A 21382-nucleotide genomic window follows, 5' to 3' on the forward strand; every position below is an offset into this window, starting at 1 on the left:
AAAATTACAAATGTGTACCACTGTGTGCAAAAAAAAAAAATGCAACATCACAATACCAAATCCAGAAGCAGGCATTCAGTTTGTTTTGACATTTCAAAATGTTTGCATGATCAGCGTGCCAACACTATATAAATGCCAGAGCTGTAAAATGCATAGGCTTTTAGAGAGCTACTCATTCAACCTCTGCCTTTTCATTCAAGCCCTACTGTGCATCTAATTTTGAATGTTTTGTGTGTGAGGCATCCTGCTCCTCTGTGACTACAACACAAAGACTGCTCTGTGGGATGATACAGGAACATAGTGCCATCTTCTGCCCACACTGGGTACTGCTGTGTTCTTCCAGAGACACTGGATCAAGTCTGAGGCATCTAGACACATAACGTGATGTTGTGCAGTCACTGGAGACTTCGGAGTCTTTGCTTTGCTCATCTCATGCTCAGCTTAATGTTTCTATTTACTTCTGTCTGGAGAAAGCAGGTTGCTGACACCAACTCTGCAACACTCACCAACCCAACATGGTGAATGTCCGAACATGTGTTTCCAGGTTGTAGGGACATTCTTCCACTGCTTGGCTACAACATCCAACACCAAACAAGCCCTTCGCACTGTGGGCGGCATGCTGCTCTCAGTGTGCGCTCCCTAATGGCCATAATGGAGGACAAGACCATTTATTATTACTGGAGGGGGGGTGAGGTATGTATACGGCTACAATTAAGGAGAAAAACATCCCGGTGCTTGTAAAGGGCAGTAATGTGACTCTGGGAGTGATGGATGCAGGAGGAATGAGTCTCGCAGGCCGGTGGGAGTATCTTATTATCTGAGGCAGGTGGGGGATCCGTCATTGAGGAAAATTAGAAAAGGAGAAAGAAGGAGTGAGAGGGAAAGGAAAGAAATGGAAGAGAAAAGCATAGAGCAATAGTTTAGTTTATTAGTTTATATAACAGGGATGGTGCAAAAGCCTTAGCTGTATAGATAATTTACATATTTGGGCATAGATAGGTGGAAAAGGTGCTTCAAGATAAGGAAGTAAGAGGTGTCATGTCAAGTTTCCTCTGCAGGTCAGTGGTAAAGGGACAGTAGGTGAGACAAGTGGAGCTACATTTAGTTATCTGTTATTGAAAATCTGCTTAAAGAAAGAGTTTCACCGCAATGTAATGCTTTCAGTGTAGTTTTAATCACACTCTACTGGGAATTACATCACCAGCGAAGTTGCTGCCAATAATGACTCCCTCGTGTTGCCATGTTTATTCTGTATGTTTGCATGTGATGGTGAGCAAAAGTGTTTTTAATGCATTTGCGTAAAGGATGCCAGTGTATTTGTGTCACTGTGCAGCTATCCAACTGAATTATTAAATTACCAGCCATTATTGATTCTTTGTTTGTGTGCATAGGTGGCTGTAAGCAGAAATGTATGCATTTTTTTTTTTTAACGTAATCATGCTTGTCTTGCATATTTTACTCTGCAGCCATCCAGTGAAATTATTGTATCATTGCAGATCCGCAGTCGTTAATGTATGCCTGGAAACATGCTCTTGTATGCATGTGTAGAACACGCCTATAAACTCTTTTTAATAAGTAGCTATCTGTTTAAATTACTGTAAACAGCAGCATCCATAGTCAGGATTTTACCCCCGGGACTCAGTCAGACACACAATATGGGTGGTCAGTAGCAAGCAAATCTCAATTACACTGACAGGTGACAGTGAACTGAATAAATTATCATTATGCCCACAGAGTAGCGCCAAATGTATTACCGTCTCTATGTGTGTCTGTGCATGTTTGTGCTGCACACGTGTGTCCCCTTTTGGGATGAACAGCCATATGCATGAATTCATTCCGCGGGGCAGCAAATGCCAATGAGCTGCCTAATAGCACCATTAGGCTCTGACAAATGAAAACACTAACTTACTCCAAAATGGAGATTCATATGTTTCAGTGCATTTGGTTTCTTAACCATCACTCCTGGGTCAATCTTATGATTATCTATGGCTATGACATTTTGAACTGCAATTGATTCAAATGGAACATTCATGTCCATGGATCACTATTATTCAGATTGTACACGAGATGAAATTGTGGAATGTAATAAGGACTGATTTCATTATCATTGGTGATTGGTAATGTCCAGTTTGAATACTGAACCAAATTAGGCAATCAGGGAAGGTTAGCTCTACACCGCCGTAGACTTTCAAATACCAATATTTTATTACGGTATAACTGACATAATCTGATTGAGAAAAAGTCAAAATCACACAGTAAGTAATGGAAGTAGGTGCCCTTTTTTACCGATAGTGTACAAACATGTTTATGTCTAATGCATACAGTTACTGTCTAATATGAGCTATTGCTACGCTCATAAGTATTTTTCTATTATATGTGTTTTTGTCATACTTTATTTAGTTTAATATGATGAAAATGATGTTAAATACTGCAAAAGTGGTGTGATTAAAATTTTCACAATTTTAATGCTAGTTAATCATCATTACTTGAATATCAATTATATACCTGGATTTTTCTCACTCAGAATGGGTCTTGAAGGGGAAACTACACCATACAGTAAAAACAATGAGTCTTTGTTATCCTACCTGCCATAAATCTATGTATTTCCCTGTTATTTGTGAACATTTGATAAACAAATACTTATGCAGCTTGAGTTAATTAAATCCCACTTAACAAAACAGGTTAAAAAATATTCTCAATTCTTATCCTGCTGGCACTGGTGATTTTCCTTTGGTTCTGGCTAAAAACTCTTTGGGGAGCATTTAATACCTCTGTGAGAGCTGCCAAAAATCCTCTATGCAGGACAAACCTTGTACACAGAATAAACTATTTTCAGTACCACATGTTGTACAAAAGAAAAAAAAAGCAGTATATAATCTCAAGAAAAGTAATTGGTATTTTACACATGCATGGGAACTAGGGGAGTAAGGAATATCCTATTTAAACTATGCTGATATCCTGTGTAGACACCATGCAATGGTTTTCCATCTTATCCTTATCTGGATAATCCAAAATTTCAAAAAAACGGGAATAAAATGTCATGGTCCTCTATCTCACGTACATAACCGTGACATTTCTTGAGAATGGAGCGTAAACTTTGTGTATCCCTCTGTGTGTGTCATGCATGCGTCTGTGCATATGCATGTGTGTGTAATCGTATGTGTTTGTTGCATATATGTTCATCGACGCATGTTTTTGAGACTGTTTGGTGTACGTCTGTGTGCGCAGGTGGATTTTTGATTTTTTTTTTTTTTAAATTGACTTTCTGGTAGATGTCCTTGATTTGCAGTGTCAGTGGTGTGCATTGACAGACAGAGCAGCTTAATGCACAAACAGATAATCCCAAGCCTCGTGGTGGATGCAATATGATAAGAAATTTATTGTCATGTGCTTTCACTGATATCATCATCTGCCAAAAAGTAGGGGAAAATGAGAGAGAAACAGAACGGCCCAGAGAAAGACAGAAACTAAGACAATTAGTCATAAAATGAGACAGAATGGGCACGGTCGAGTATAAAAACGCAGTCAGTTATGCAGAAAGAAAGAATGACAAAGACAGTCAGACAGCAGGAGCAAGTGATAGAAAGAGGCAGATGGGGGACATTAAGTCAAAGTTAAGTAACCATCGTCTGCTTCTTTATCTCACCCAGATATGCTAATCCAGTGAGCCTCTGCTGATATGAGTTTAACAGCCTGTCTGGTGTGTGTGTCTGTGTGTGTGTGTGTATGTGTATGTGTGTGTGAGAGCTTGAGAATGAGAGTGAGAAAAGACCCAGTTGTCCTTTTTCATCATGCTTCCAGTTACAGCAGCTCTGCTTAGCCAGTACCAAATGACACAGTTATAATCTCATTGCAATGGAAAAGCGAGTATAAATTACCTCTTTAGGCCCTCAGAAAAAATACATCTGCGTGTGTGTGTTAAAGCAAAGAGTAAACACGAGAACAGTGTGTTTGTGTGTGCACAAGAAGCACAGGAAGTGTGTTTAGTTTATAGCAGAGACTGTGTGCATGCTGGTGAATATGTGACAGAGGGATCAGATGTAAAGCCACAATTGGTAAATATGCAGAGATGTATTTAGAGCTGGAAGACAAGGTCACTTCTGCTGGAGTATATCCTGAAGTCATTAAGGCAAAGGTGTGGCTTCATCAGTACTAACACATTTAAAATTGCCTGTCCTTTAGATATAAAAAAAAAAAAAAACTGTCTTGCCCTTGAGATTGTTATTTTGGTTCAATGAGGCATCCCTATTATAATTCAGCTCAATTTCATCAGGTTCCGATGGATTAAAATGCAAAATAATGACTTTAAAATGAGTTCATCTTACTAAAAGTGCAGAATCAGTGCAGATATTACTCAACATTATTAATATAAAAACTTGCTCATGACATTTTTTTAAACGGTAGAGACAGTAAACATACTGTTTTGGGCTGATTCAAAGACCCTCAAAATAAACTGCATGAGAAACACACACAGATAAAGTGTTTTGGATAGCCTATAGTGTGAACCATGTCTATTACACTGTCTGTAAAAAGGATGCTCATTGTTTACCTTTGTCACCAATGTGTTTTTACAGGAATCGCTAGACAGCACTGCAGCTTTCTGTCCAATCATTCTCTACTTCAGTCCAACCGGCCCACTAAAGCGCGCCTTTTAAACCTTCATTCACTCAACCTGCTTCACCATCACTGCTACACCAACTTCCACACGTCTGCAAATCATAGCTGCTATACATCTCCTCATCACAGATCCCTCATGCACTTTATGAAACTCAGTATGTGTTCTTACTTACCCGGGTGTTCTTATCATTGTCACCAAAGCGGGCCCACTGGTACCAACATCTAAAACATCTTAATTCTCCTCCATCTCCAAAAGTCTTGGCCTCCAAACTCTCCTCCTCCTGTCTCCTCAAGACGTCCCTCCTGTTTCTCGTTTACATTTTCTCCTCTCACCGCCATGAACGCTCAATTAAAGGCCCAAAATCCGCCTTTCGTCCTGTTACCTGTTGTCTCCGCCCACTAGCGTGACGTCACTGCCGATTCACCGGTGCACAAGCTGCAGCGCCCCCTGCTGGTGAAGCCCTTTTCCCTACATCTGCAGCTCTGCAGCCACATCCTAGCAGATGAAAGCATCCATCCATCCATTATATATGCAGCGGTTAATCCTCATTAGGGTCGCGAGGGGGGTGGAGTCTATTCCAGCTGACTTAGGGTGAAGGCAGGGGACACCCTGGACAGGTTGTCAGTCTCTCTCAGGGCTACACAAAGAGACAAACAAGCATACTCACATGCATTCCTAGAGACAATTTAGAGTTACCAATTAACCCCAGCATGTTTTTGGACTGTGGGAGGAAGCCGGAGTACACGGAGAAAATCCATGCACGCACAGGGAGAACATGCAAACTCCATTCACAAAGATCCTGGGAAGGCCAGGACACGAACCAGGAATCTTCTAGGTGCCAGGCGAAAATGCTAGCCAAGCCACTGTGCAGCCCTGGTAATAATACCAACAAGTTAAATTCTGCTGATTTCTTCTAAAACTCAGTCCCTCCTGAGTCCTTCTTCTTTAACCTACCTGACCACAGATCATGTCTTTGTTCTAATTAAAATAGCACCTAGAGGTGCTCAGCTAATGAAAGGCTAATTCCATTAAGTTTCATTTCATAAATGGTTAAATCTGACAAAGTGTCCCGTCTGAATTAACCTGTAATTGCATTTGTTGGCAACTAATTTGGATTCTGAACTTGCTGTATGCCTGATGTCCAAGTTCACCACCAGCTGGCAAAGCGAGTTGCCTGTGAAGTAAGAGCACAACACAACAGAATCTCACACAGGCTGTTGATACAGTAACACAGGAAGCTCTACATCATTACACACAGCTAACAGCCTAATCTGCTCAGCAAAATAAATTATATTACATACACAAATGGCTGCTGTACAACTGCACTTTTCTAACAAGATGTCAAAACTCACAAGTGAAATGTGCAACACTCAGTGGTTAAGAAATTCAAACAAACCACTTCAACAAGATGTAGTACTTCACAAAAACCTGCAACAATCCATTTTCACCGACCAAACACATTCACTTAAAGATAAAATCCATGCTCCATCTGTTAGAAAGACTTTTTCCAGCAACCCGGGAATAGAGCTGATCACTTGTTTTGAGAGAAGAGAAGTTGCTGTTCAATAGCAGTGTAAGCTATAGCAGAGAGTAAGGACTGCTCTATTGTATTCCTCACGTTTTGATCCATTTGAAGGTGGAAAATGTCCTTTCCACAGCTGTGGTGGTGACAGCGATGGTTAAAACTAAACATGTTAGCGCATATATCTGATGCATGCTGTCACAGAGTCTGTTGGAAGAAGAAGGAGAGGTCAGATGGAGGCTTTCCCTGAAAGTCTGCCATTGAATATGTCACAAACAGTTCTGTTCTCTGCAATGGCAATTCAAAGTGGTGCTGGTAGCTGTCAGGTTTGAAAAGGCTTTTATATGGAATTCAGCCTTGAAGTGGTTGAACTGTTGAGGTCCACAGTTTGTGTTTGTTTTTTAAGTGATATGAACCAATTTGCTTCTGTGCTTCTTCTAGAGAGAGCAATAATCTTTATCACCTAGCTGATGTTCTGCACAATTTTGCCATATATTTAATCAAAATGCCCCCTGTGCACCTCAGTTCAGCTACAAAACTCATCTACATTGACCAAACAAAACCACATGTCAACTAGCATGCTGTGAAAAATGTTCTGCAAACCAGTTGCCCTGGTTTGACATATAGTCATCAGCATTGTGTATTGCAGCATCTTCACATTCATTAACGCATTCAGCTGTTTATGCATGCAGATTCTCAAGAGCGTTCTTCTTTTAAATTAGAGTGTGCAACAATCTTAATGCAAAATTCAGCCTTGGTGCCAGCTGTGGCAGGAGCTTCTGATATATTTCATCAAGCCAGGCTAGAAAAGTGTAAGAAGTCTCTAATTTTAGCTATAATGTGAGACAAAACTGAATTAGAGGCATAAGCACAACGATGTATAATAATTTAGTGTCTCATCTGTCACATCGGTTACAGCATTTATCAAGCTGGTCTGTATTTGACTTAATAAATACACTATGTCAAATACAGTAGTAGTTGGTAGTTCCAGCTGACTACCACAATGAGCTGATTTTCTATATTCTTGTTGTGACAGCTGAAAGGTAACAATTTTTAAAAAAAAATGTATTTCTCTTACTGTTGTGCGTATTTTTTTTCTCTGTCTCTGTTGGTGCAGCTGTAGCCATCCTTGTGTCTCTAAAAGCTTTTGTGGGGATTTTTTCCTCAAGATGACTTGTTTTGTTTTGGTGTTTTTGTGTAGTTAGATGGCTGAGATTCTTGTAGCCTTTTCCAATTCTACAACCCTAAAACCACAGGCACTCCCAGCAGTAGAGCCTGTTGTATTAAACGGAGCCTGAAAGCCAAGTGTATTGTTCCCAGTTGCTAGAATGAAAATAGTGAATGTAAGCTGATTGAGCTTGAGATGTTCATGTTCTTTTTTTTTTTTTAAAAAAACAAACAAAAAAAAACAATGTCTAGCTCTGCAACAAATGGTCATGTTGAATAAATCTGTGACAACATCATCTCCAACTGTCATTTCCAATGCTGCTACAGTTTGCTAGTTAGCAGCATTAAAGTCTCCTGTGTGACTGAGTCTTTACTTTGAAGACTTGGAAAAGTGTGAAGAATATCAAATTGTCAACCCGAAGGTAATCTGTCATTACATTTCATAGACAGGACATTCTACCCACAGTCTGAGATCCTGTGGAGGATATAGAATATCCTGGAAATGTCTGATTGGTTGCATTTTTTTCAAAACTAAAGTAGCAAAGTTTTTTCAGACTAAAGTAAACCGTGTGTTCAGAATGAATGAACACATCATTCTTCATCTGCATCTCATGATTTTGGTTTGTAAAGTTCATGACAATCTGCAATCAGGACAGAAATGGTTAGTTATTAACAAGTAAGGAGAAGAAAATGATTACAGCTCATCTGCTTCTGGTTTTGGATGGCCTGTCTCATGAAATGATCAGTTCAATCATCCTCCACAGTCATAATCTCCAATTCCACTGGGATCCCAGGAAAGGAATCTGACATCCACCTTTAGTGTTGTCATATTTCTTACCTTGACATACAGATTACATATTATTAGAGTTACTAAATTAATAGAATTAATCAATAATTATGTTGTATTTTTGCTTGGAGTGACCCACTGAAAATTTCTCACTGTTTCATTCTGTCTGTTTCAGACTGTTGGAGTCTGTTATATGTTATATTGAAAGATATATATGAATGTATGTTCATCACAGACAAGAAACCAACAAACATTCTGTCAAGTGTGTGAGTAAGGTTGTTGTTGTTGTTGTTGTTGTTGTTGTTGTTTTAATAGACATCACAGGTCTGGTTTACTTAAAAAAAACATTTTAAAGGTTTTATGTGCAAAATGTGTGAATGTGTGTGTGAATGGGTGAATGTGATGTATAATGTAAAGCACTTTGGGTATCGTTTCCGGTATAGTAAAGCGCTATATAAATACAGACCATTTACCATTTACCAAAATAGTATAATACAATATGTCAACTGTGACAGCTGTGTTTTTAGTGTCTTTTAAAGTGTTTACAGAGCTCACCTCTGAATGTGATTAAAAAAAATAAATACCCCATATTTTTTAATGTCAAAAAATACTGGGAAATGGTTTCATACGGATCAGAGCTTTAAAATCAGATAACTCATAGACACTGTGATTTTGTATCACATGTTCAGGACTTTATCTTCCATTGTTGTGACCAATCAGTGAGATGTGCATCTTTCTATCTTTGAAACTTGACCTAGTAACATATTTAGACTATATTATAACCAGTATTTCTATGTGAAGGTAGTAAAAGAAAAAAAAAAACTGTCTGTATGTTCAGTACTTTGAGCTATCAGCTACTACACCAGTATATTGGATTCAAATAAGCCGTGTTTCATTTGCAGTGACTTCCAGTGTTAATGGGACTCGGATATGCTGCTGTTTGGTTTATCCAATCACTGCTCCTCCATAATAACTGGAGGAATATGTAAGAAACCCGTGCACATGCCCACATGCTGTTAAATCCACGGTGTACCTGCAAGCGAAGACATGTACTGAGAGTCCTGCTTCCTCACCAGCTTGCACATGTGAACACGCTGCCACCTCCACAGAGCCCTGTGCTGCTAAAATGACTATTTCAAGCCCCGATGGCTAAAGTGAATAAAGCTCCATTAACTTTATCTCTTTTTCGTCTTTCTACATTTTTCCTCATTTTTCCCCCACCTTCTCTGTTTATTTCCTTTCTTGGTTCTCTCTTCCTTGCTCTCTCCTGCTTCTCTTCCTTACCCCCACCTTTTATCCATCTAACTCTCCTTCTCAGCCCTCTCTCTAATATCTCCCCTGCAGCCATTTTCAGGACTCTACAGGGAGGGAAGCAATCTTAGATTTATTTTACCTTCAATTTCCAATTTGAGAGACCCCTGCTGCTGGAGGCGAATCTTCAGAGGGCCTGATGTGAGTCGTCCTGTTAAATTAAAGTCTGTAAAAAATGGCAAAATATTTCAGTGGCTCCCCTTGTTTCTAAATAGAGCAACAAGAACATGAACACCATCCATGTTCCATACTAGGAGCAGCATGCATCAGTTACCATCATGGTTTCTGGGGATACAATTCAGGGCTCATTAAAGTCGAGTTCCCATATGACATGAGAAACAACATGATTCAAAGGGGCTCGAACCCAAGATGAGACAGGAATGGGCCCAGAGCTACAGAGTCATAAAAAAATATAACTTGAATGGCGACTGAACGGCCCTCATGTGACAAGTAAATCCCTTCAACAGGAATGATGGGATGGACTGTAACATTTAAAGTCCAGTCCTGTACATGTAATATCAGATGCTTGTTAAATGGATTTTGTGCTGTTGCATTATTGCATAATGTGTCTGAGACATACTGTTTATCTGCAGTCACCCAACAGTTACAGTGGGTAACATTCACAATAAAATGAAAGGCCTCTTAGTCTCTGTGCTGCTGCTAATCTGACCCCCTGCAAAAGAAAACCCCAACTATTCCCCAAATGTCCTTTGATACATCATAACCAGTGAAAAGAATACAGTCTGCCTTGTACTCTCCATATGTCCGTTCTCAAATCCACACACAAAAGAGCCGTGCACGCATCATTTCTTTCTCTTTTTTTTTGCTCTTGATCTCAGAAACACAAACTGCCTCCCTCTCTGAAAAAACACACACTCTCTCTCTTCCGCTCTGCCATTCGCACACTGTACACTCGCATTCACACTCACACAGCGCTCTGTCCTCTATTCCCAGTATAAAGCCTGGAGACAGGTGTTGGATTAGCTTTCTGGAAGAAAAGAGCTCAGCTCCTTTGATAGGAGTTGAGCTGGCCTGGAGAGCAGGGAGGCAGGTGCACCGCGAGAAGAGAGGAGCATGTATGTGTGTTTCTGTGTGTGTGTGTGTGTGTGTGTGTGTGTGTGTGTGTGTGTGTGTGTGTGTGTGTGTGTGTGTGTGTGTGTGTGTGTGTCAGAGGATGCAGCCCAGTCATCCCATCTATTGAGAGGAAAAGAGGGGGGCTTTTGGCAGAACTGTCTTCTGTAATTGGAGAGCTTGGCGCAGCCAGAAGTGAAGCGTGGTTGGCTGTTGCCACGTGGTGACAGTTGCTTGCCAGCCGTCCTGTCCATACTCATATACATGCACACTTTTAAACACACGAGCGCACAAATACACACTCGGGCAGACATTTAAACTTCTGAATGTCGTCCATTGATGAACAATTGTTTTAATCCAGCCATAAAAAAACTGCTACCTCATAATCTAAACTGTGATTTCATCTCTGGAATTAAAAACAATCTTTTTTATTATTAATCTTAAAACTACGGGATTCTTTTCAGCCAGGAACCTGCACAACATAGCAAATACTTACATTTCAGACTAGCATACTATACAAACACGCACAAGCTGCCAGCCTGTAACCAGGGTAACAGAGAGAGCAAAGGAGGCCTCTTCCAGATGCTTTTGTTCTTAAGGACATCCCTTGGAGACTGTCTGCCATATCACCATGGGACTGTCTCACTCTCTCACACACACATCCACAGACACATAGAGATAGACAGGAAGATAGAGTGAGAGAGAGAGAGAGAGACCCGCAACTCTAATCCTCCAATTTGAGGCTTTTTCATTTAAATGACCAATTACAGAGACGCAAAGAAAAAAAGAGGGGAAGAGCACCAAAGTAGAGGGGGGTTTGAGGAGGGGAGTAAACTGGAGGGCAGATGGAACAGTACAAAAAGAGAAATAGATGGAAGAGGTACTGCAGCATGTGTCATAATCAAATCCAGCTGGACCCAAACTCAGCGACCCACTGGGAGGCAGGTGCAGGGTTACATGTAGTAGGTTCAGTTCAGGTTCAAGTTGTTCTGGACAAAAAGCTAACACACTTATGTTTAGAAACTAGGGAAGGAAAGAGAGCAGGTTACATTTTCCTACAATGTCATAAAAATAGTGTCATTTTTCTGGCCTTCTAGCTTTGGTTTTGTTCTCAGCTAAGTGTTCAATAAACTATGAATTATATTATGGCAAGAAAAAAATACGTAAATCCGTTGTTATTAAGTGGTTTCCTGCATTCTGATTTTTATCAGTCACAAGTATAGCTAAACATAATGTGCTTAAGTTAATTACATGCAAACAGATACAGTCTTATATGTCTTTATGGACCACACTGATAAAAAATTTACAATGTTGGTGGAAAAAATATGTGAACCTACTAGATTTAATAACGAATTAAACCTCATTTGTGAGCAATAACCTCGACCAAACACTTACGTTAATCGAAACTCAGAAATCATGAAGCTCCGTCCACTGTTATGTGTTCCTCACAAACAATGAAGCCTCAGTTTTATATCTGAAAAACATCTTATAAGGAGTAACAAGGTGCTTGTTCTTGTATTTAGTTAAAGGAACTTCCACGGTGTTCCATGCAACCGTGCAGCACAAGCATTTAGTTGAACCTCTTACTCTACCTTTGCCAGTCTGTTTGCTAATTGTAGTTGAATGCACACTTGTAGGGGGAGTAGCTGTACAAAATCATTTCCATTTATAGAACTTTGCATTAAACAACACCACATATCTGTGAGGTTACTTCCTGACCCTTTGCAGCTTCATGTAAATCAATAACTGCTGATTGTAAGTCTTAAGAGATCAGTCCTCAGTAGCAAAGCGTAATAATTTCCAACCCACTTCCAATGTTTCATTGACTGGACTCTTAGTTTGCTTACTCCTCCAATTTGCTTTGGTTGATGTCATTTGCCTCGAGGTACTTTCTCCAACCTACACAGTGAATGTTGCAGTCAATATGGATGTACAATGATTTCTGAGTTATTAGCTTGAATAGACTGTGGTGTTATCGAATTGTAGAAGAAGAGGATGTGAGGATATATTAAGGATGTTTTTTATGGGTAAATGCAGGTAAAACAATGCAGGGTTCACCTCTTGCCAGTCTATTTGCTATATATGGAGCTTGCTAGATGTAGATATTCCTGGGCATTGAGACTTCCAACGATAACCATCTTCAATCTGAACCTAAACGCACCCCAATGTTTCACCTAAAGCCAATTGTTATATCTGATATCAACCTCTGGGGAACCTGTCTTGGCCTAAATTCAATAGTAGTTTTCCTATCATCAAATTTTTTCAAAGAAATGTTCACCTAAATGGCTTAAAAAACACAATAGTAAGAGGTGTGTGAGAGAGTCTGCGGGGTGTGATCCAGTGTGATTAATTGCTGTTAAGTGTGTCTCTTATAAGTGATGTTGTGCCTGAGAGCAGAGCAGAGACTATTACAGTTCAGACCCATACATCAGCCCTGATAGACCCGTGAATGATGACCACTCACCGCAAATGCTTGAAATGGTACAATTAAAATATGGGGGTAGCTGAGAAGCTCTGTGGGCACACCAGGATGTAGCCCCAGAAATCTGTGTGTGTGTGTGTATGTGTGTGTGTGTGTGTGTGTGTGTGTGTGTGTGTGTGTGTGTGTGGCATCCATGGCCTGTGGGTAAAATGTTGTCACAAAGCTTAAACAAATCACTCACTATTAATTATGCATGATGTTTGATTAATACGTGACAGTTTTATCAAATAGGGGCACTTACTATGTGCCAGGATTCCCATTATTGGAAATTACTGTTGAATTAAAAGAGGTGCTTAATATAGCCAAAATTCATTACTTGGTTTTAATTCACATCAAGAGTTCAAGTGACTGAGTATAAACAATGTAAGAGAATTTGCATATGATTTCTTTCTTAACCCAGTGACTTAATCGTGGCTTCCACTTGATTTTTTGCAATAATAATAATAATAATAATAATAATAATAATAATAATAATAATAATAATAATAATAATAATAATAATAATAATAATAATAATAATAATAATAATAATAATAAAATCAATACTGACATATGAAACTTGACCTTGACAATTTTAAAACAAAACAAGAATCATTTCCAAGTGCAAGTGCTTTTGAATGCACATACACTTTCATAATAAAGAGAAATACTGGAAAATTAGGCATCATTAGGCAGGAAGATAAGATAAGATAAGATAAGATAAGTGTTACAGCAGCAAAGCTAGTGCAAACATTTAAGGAATGTGGTATGAAATTAAAAATATACCAAAATATACACGTGCTAGTTCTAAAAATAACATTATTGCGCATATCAGTGGTATTGCAGAGGGCATGTGTCAAGATTACAATAGAGTCTGCAGATACAGTTATCCTTTTTCTCATACAAATTGCACTGGTCTTCCCAATAATGCAAAAAGATTTGTCTAGCATCACTGGAAGATGCTGGATAATTGTGGCATGCCAGTGCTCTTTAATATGATATCTCCATTATTATAATATAAGATATATGGCTCAGCTAAAGATGCATTTAAAGCAATTAAGTTATGTTAGTTTTCTAAAGTTATACAATATATATGTACAATATATACATACAGTAGTGGTCTAGCTCTGCTATTTCCTCACCACTACTCTTTGAGACTGTATAAATGTTGCCACAGTTTAATGTCCGTACAGCTATAACTTTGACAGCTTTGTCCCACAGAGAAAGATCACTTCCATCAGAGCGACACTTTTTCGCCCCCTCCAGTCAGTGGTTTATGAAATACAGCGTGGTCCAAGTGGAAAGTCCGAGCTTCCAGCCCTGGTGTGGCAGAATGACATGGGAATCAATATGATGACAAATGGACAACAACACCAAGGCTAAGGTTCCTGAGATGGATAGATCTGGTGTCCCCTCCTCTCATCTATCATAAAATGGAAGGGAGGCGGGGATGGCTGATGCAGGACAGCTAAAACCGTGTGTACCCAGGAGTACAGAATTTGTCAAACCTGCTGTATCGTTTGAGGAATTTCACCAGAAACTATCATTAATTACTAGTTTGAGTGTAAACACAACATGAAAGTTTCACCACCTCAAAAAAGCACTGCAATATGTTTTTAAGTTATTTTATATGCACACTTTACCCTTGTATGGTGTTCGGGTCTGTGGGACCCGTTTTCATTTTTGTATCAAAGAAAAGTAGTACGATAATTTTTTATTTCAAACTCAGACTCATTGGTCTTGGCTCATTTCCTGTGAAGAACATATATCACAACACATTTTCAATGACCACACACCGTACACCCCCTACACATTTATATTACATACAGGATGTTCGGGTCTACTGGACCCGGGGCCAATGAAAGTGGGGAAATTCTAGGTCCTGTGTACCTTCACTCTGTCCTCCTCCTTTCTGAGCCTCTCTCTCTCTCTCTCTCTCTCTGTGTGTGTGTGTGTGCATGCGTGCGTGCGTGTGTGTGTGTTGTGTGTTTGTGTGACAATATTGGAATTGTCCGTCCCGCTGTTCCGGCACAAGGTTGCAGCATTGTTGCAAAATTCAAGCACCAACACCCTCTCTCTTGCGGGAACAAATCTTTGTTTTCTCATACTCTGTGCCAGCTGCAAATTAGGGCTGGGACACAATAAATATAGCTTTGCCAGTGTGGTTCCTTATTACAACTGATCAAGATGGCCAAAAGATTCTCTGCTCAGAGGGCCTTGCAACTGGTTTGGAAGAGAGGGAAGCATTTGATAACGACGTAGAGGTAGAGATTTCAGAATCTGAGGATCACATTTCTGAAAAGTCAGGGTCTGACAGTGACTTTGAAGAAGAGAATGCGATTGAGCAGCTCTTACCATGATTAGAATTGATTTCCTTTTTTACTACATTTTATCAATGAAACAAACAAAAAACAAGTTGCACTTTGATTCATAAATGTGATCTAACAAAGGTAAAGAGCAAATATTTACCATTTATTTTGCTTATATTGCTTGTATTTGGACTGAGGAAAGCATCTGTTGAGTATTTTAACATAAAATTATTTGATTGTGTTGAATTGAAAACCCCCAAATGCAACGGGTCCATCAGACCCGTGAACACTTGCTGTGAAACAATAACATGAACACCACACAAGGGTTAACTACATCTATGGCTGCACATTTATTCTCTGCAGATCCCATAAAGTCCAGCAGATGTCAGCCTTGTTAGCAGGAACTTAATACTGACTCTGGTTTTGGTGTTTACTGTGGAACATTAACAGCAAATACTGTGCTGTTTTAAGCTGCTTAAATCATTTATAAGTTAATCTCATTTAGAGCAACATCACTGTAACCATGGACAGCTTTTTTTTAAATTTTATTTTTAATCTGAACTGAAGGTCTAGGGAACAGAGGATTGTGTTTGTTGTACAGATTGTGATGCCACTTGAAGAAAATGTGTGATTTCTGTCCGAAACACAGAAATTAAATAAATTTGACTTGACTATGTTATGCTTTTTAGATCCAATATCAAAAATGTTGTTATGATAGTAAACTATATTGTACAATAAAGAGCTCAGTTGTAGTTTGGGCTCCTGCTGTGAGTAGATTGGACTTGATTATATGGCTGACAAATTCAGGTTTTGTGATTTATTCTAATAATAAAAAGCGCACATTACTCTGATGGCAAGGCGGCTCGTTAGATTGCACAATCTTTAACTTGGTTCTCCAACATGGCAATAAAGATTGCATCAAGAACTGTGGTTTCTTTCATGTGAATATCTTCAACATACATACAGTGCGCAGGTTTGAATTCACTATAAATATCTGCACATTTTTTGTATTAATACTACTGCAACACACTGAATCATGAAATTAGTGGTACCACACACTACCATTGCAGTGTAATTTTATTGAGCTTTAAGTTTCAGGAAGCAAACAAGACGATAGGGAACAAGGCAGCAACAGCCAATAATATGCATCTTTGTAAATAATCTGTACCTACTGAATACAGTAAAGACTAATAAAACTGAAATTTGCGGGTAAATGGTGCAATCAAAATACCAAGTTCATTAGTTTGTAATGAAACAATGAAAATGTATTAAGTTCCTCTTTAAATAATCATCCACCTACATCTGCATGAAATATCATCACATTATTATGTTTCAGTAGTTTTTTTCCTTGGAGCCTTCTGCAGCACTGCACTTTACAAAGTTAATTTTACTCCAATGTACCTGTTAGAAGCTGCTGCTGTGTTTAATGAAAATTCCTGCTAAGAGCAAATTTTCAGAAAAGACTAAATTATTAACTTGTCTATATGAATCACACTGTGAAGCACAATAATAAATCATCTGAGCGATGCTTCCTATTAACTGTCAAATGTGAGAAGCTGTTATATTTGTTTTTTTCTCTACACTGCTGTATACTTTGATAATATCTAAAACTTCAACATATTTTTTACAGAACATATAAGAAACAGGCAAATGTGATGAAAATGTGTGGCTGTTGTTCCTTTTTACTCTTTAACAACATCCCAAACTTCAGATTATTTCCTGTGTTCTTCATCACAGGTACAAACATTTTTAGAAAGCGTATTTCTGTCCAGTTGGTACTCCCTTCTTCATCATAAACATGTTTTCTCTCACTGTACAAACTTTCAAGTACGAGAATAAACCTTTTGAGTTCCTTATTTATGCAATTAACTTAAATTGTAATTTTAAGTGTTACCAGGCTTTAAATGTTCATTTAGTTTCACCAAAATCTGATCCGGTTGAATCTGTACACTTTAAAGACTGCGGATTTTAATATTATTCTTTAAGGTTTATTGGACAGAATCTGAAGAAGAAATCAAGGCTGATGGAGATCTACATTTCTTTCAGATGTGCAACAGGTCTATAAACTAGTCAGTACTGTTTTAGTGAGATCAAACGTGATTTACTTGTGTCTACGTCAGTCTGTAGGTGAGCAATCATACAAGGAAAATTTTACACACTTTATCCAGGAAACAGCCGATGGCAAACAAGAAAACGACTGATGATAATCTCAGCTTAAACCTGTATGTACAAACCAAGGTTATGGCCCCTGACATTATTTAAATAATGGTAAAGCAGTGCTTTTTTAAATATATATGTCCAGACTGAGGGACATATAACACTGTGAGATCAGGAAAATGCCTCCATACAAAGGATTAGATCCTTTCAGTCTATTATAATTATTATTTTAACCTTCATCCTACTGACTGAGTTACTCACTGACTCCAGAGCTAAACGTCTTGCCATATCTCATGTTTTTCACCTAAATCTATATTTACTCAACTTTGTAAAGCATTCTCTTCTAATGATTTCATATAATTGTTCTCTATTTCTGTTGTAATTAAAAAATACTAATGCATTGGGGTGCCAAGGGACTTCACAGAATACCTCATGCATTGTTGAAAATCCTTTTCCTAAAATGAGATTAAGTTCAAAGTCAGAAATACAAGACATGATTTGATAACAGGACATAATGGGAGAGCAGTTAAAAAAGCACAGATATAACCATGTTGAGGCTGCAGAGGGAGCAAGAAGGAGAAGTATGCAAGGAGAACGATTTGAGGAGCTGTGAGATGTTTTTGGCAGTAATAACCTACAATACTATATATCTGTACAATGTAGTTTTGGAGAACATTAGCAAGCAGATCAAGACTGTCTGTATTTTGCAATGCTGAAATTTTGAGATTAATGTAACACAAATAATGATTATTTGACTTAGCTTGACACAAAATAGTGTCAGAATTAAAGGATGGTGAATAAACCTTTAAGCATTAATGTGAAGCTGCAATTTGAATGAAAGAAAACTAATTAGCTTTACACAACATGCAAATTAACTGCAAATTTTCTAAAATAATCATAATCTTTGTGTTCTAATGATATAAATGATATGGCTAAATTAATTATGTTTTGAGAAAAATAAGTTAACATTTTGCAATGATGGCTGTTTCTAACATTATAGTTAATTGTTGGGGTATTTGGATATTAAACATGTCAGTATGATGAGGGTTAAAGTTCTTAGTGAGTCTCTCTCACGCTGCACTAAAACACACGTGGTGGACATATCTATTAAAATTCGTTTTGAATTTTTAATCAGCTGTCATCCCTGTGCAGAGAGGAGATGTCTAATGTCACAACATAGCTGCAGCGTCTCCGTTCATGTAGGTCACAATGTCCTGCCAGACGTCAGGTAGCTCTGCCCTGCATATCAGTGAGTCCTCGAGTTTCTGTTAAAGTGACCTGCCAACAAGGAAACATGGTCTCTGTGACAGAACCTTTAGCAGGTACATTTGTCAATTGATTTTCTTATCCACGTTTACAAGCTCCCAGTGTTTTTTTTTGTCTGCGGTATCAACATCTACCTGCATCACATCGTGGTGTCCATTAAGTGACCATACCGTAATATATTTCACATATGAAATAGCTTAGAACACCCTGTTAGCCAAAACCATTCATATAGCAGAGACACACACAGTGAGCATGTGTGGCATACCATTAGTGTAAATGTCCTATTGTTACACACACACATACAGACACACACTATCACTGTCTCTCTCCCTAATGAGCTGTGGTCTGTTATCAGTCATTACAGGAAGCCTGATTATCCGACTGGCATTCTGCACACGCTCACAGAGAACTTCGTGAAGGTGACCTTTTCACGTCGCCATAGAAACCACCTCTCTCTGCTCGGAGATGCTCAGCTTGTACACAGACTGAGAGAGAGAGAGAGAGACAGAGAGAGGGAGTAATAACAGAACATTGTCCCTCAATAAAAGTGCATTAGTATTCTGCAGTATAAAAGCTCAGGCACAAATCATTGTGTGATGGCAGCTCAGATTACTTTGTTAACCAGTGAGAAACAGATATGAATTCACCTATCATGGAACACGGAGCCTCCATTTCTCACACTTAATTGGCTTCAATTACCTTAAAATTAAGGACAGCAAAGGTCCATTATTTCCTCCTGGATGTAATGTAGTTTTCAGCCGCCACTGTTTGAGCTAATTTAAAACCATGGCCTTCATTTATATAAAAGATTGTGTTTCCAGGAGTTCTTCTATATCTTCTATTTAAAAATCTGGCCAGTAGTGCAATCTAGAAAATTAGTTACACTAATATGATCTGCTTCGAACATTTATTTCAGTGTATTTTGCAGGAAAGAAGATTTTTCTGAAAGTAAAACGCAAACATCTGTAAGAACAAATTGGAAAAGGATCAGAGTAGAAATCCGTGTGTATGTGAGTGTGTGTTTGTATCACTTTATGCAACAGAAGGAAGAAATGAATGTCTGCAGTTGTTCGTTAAGTGGATGCTCTGAGACATATTCTGGACTGTCTATAGACACACTGCACAACCACTCAAGAAACAATAATCTACAAGAGCTTTCAAAAAATACTGTCCATTTATTTATTGTTATATTTTCCCTTTTTTTGTTGTTTAGGATTACATGTTTTTTGGTGTATTGCAACATACATCAGTGAAAAGGCTGAGAAACACTTTGGATGGATCTCCAGCCCTTCAGGTATCATCATCTGTATGTGCTGCTCCTTTAACCACAAATAAAATAAAATACATCTTTTATAATACTGGTTTTGACTTGCTAGAAAGTCATTTTCCACATGCTATTGCTATGTTACTGTACTAGAAGTAATCTATCATCTACACCAATCAGCCACATTAACTGAACACTGACAGGTGAAGTGAGTGACAGTCATCATCTTGTTACAATGCTGCTGACCTCTTTTCTCAGACTGTGTTACATTATCCACAGTATTGTATGTTTTTTTAGAGTCTTTCTTCCAGTTGCAGGTTTATTTATATAACACACTGCTGTTCTTATACACCGTGTTTTCTTCATATCAGTTTTTTTTACATTCTTAGAATTTGTGGCTGATTTGCTGCCTTTGTGAAGCACTTTGTAACATGGATTTTGAAAAACTGCTCTATAAATAAAGATTATTATTGCTATTGTTGTGTGCTGGAACAAGATCAACCCAAATAGGTCTCACCCCGCAACCAACAGTACCCAAAGGAACTGGTGCCCCCAGGAGTTCATGCTCCAGTTGGACCAACACAATATTTTGCAGGTGGTTTTACTTTTGTAAGTGTGTATTGGTGTACCTTTATATTAAACGGTCATAATCATTCAGGACCTATCGGCAAATTGCAATACTCATATTAATATGCACAAACATATGTAATAATTAGTCACTGATAGATGCTACTTAGCTGCACCTTTTGTCATGCGGATAAAATGAATGCTCATTTAAAGCACTGCAACCTCTTCCTGGAGAGATAATAGCATCTATTCATATCAGAAATATCCCCGAGATGATTGCCATGGTTATAGCTCTACTGACCTTCTCTCTCACCTTTCTGCATACCAACCTTTCTTGGATTACCTCAGACATAAGACATCACACCTGCTGTCAGTCTGGAATGTCTCACCTCTGCTCACTATTTAACCTGCTGGTCACACCTCGGTATATACAAAGTAGTTTCATATCATCAGGTTTCTGACACATTTCAGTGACTGAGACTATATTTTGCTCTGCCCTTTGACTATTGTTACCCTGTTCCAACTGCCCTTTCACTGCTGACTGAAATTCAGCCTGATTTTTCCTGTTCTGCCTTGTGAATCTATTTTGGGTTGCCGATGACTAATCCAGTAAAGCTGCATCTCTCTTAACAGCCACTGGAAATTAATAAATACAGATTGGAGCTGCTCGGGTGTAAATAAAATCACTCAGTTTAGCTGCCGCTATGATCCCCAGTTTTATTTATATCATTGAAAAAAGCCAAAAGCCAGCATATTTTTCTAAAGTCAATGTCAAAATTCATTCTCCCTCCACACTTACATCATATTTCCAAATCCTCATACTTGTAGAAAATGAAATGTGGTGCTAAAGTTCCTGAAAAAGGCAAGGAAGTGGGATCTTTG

This window comes from Amphiprion ocellaris, chromosome 9 (genome assembly GCF_022539595.1).
Source record: "Amphiprion ocellaris isolate individual 3 ecotype Okinawa chromosome 9, ASM2253959v1, whole genome shotgun sequence".
Classification (NCBI taxonomy): domain Eukaryota; kingdom Metazoa; phylum Chordata; class Actinopteri; family Pomacentridae; genus Amphiprion; species Amphiprion ocellaris.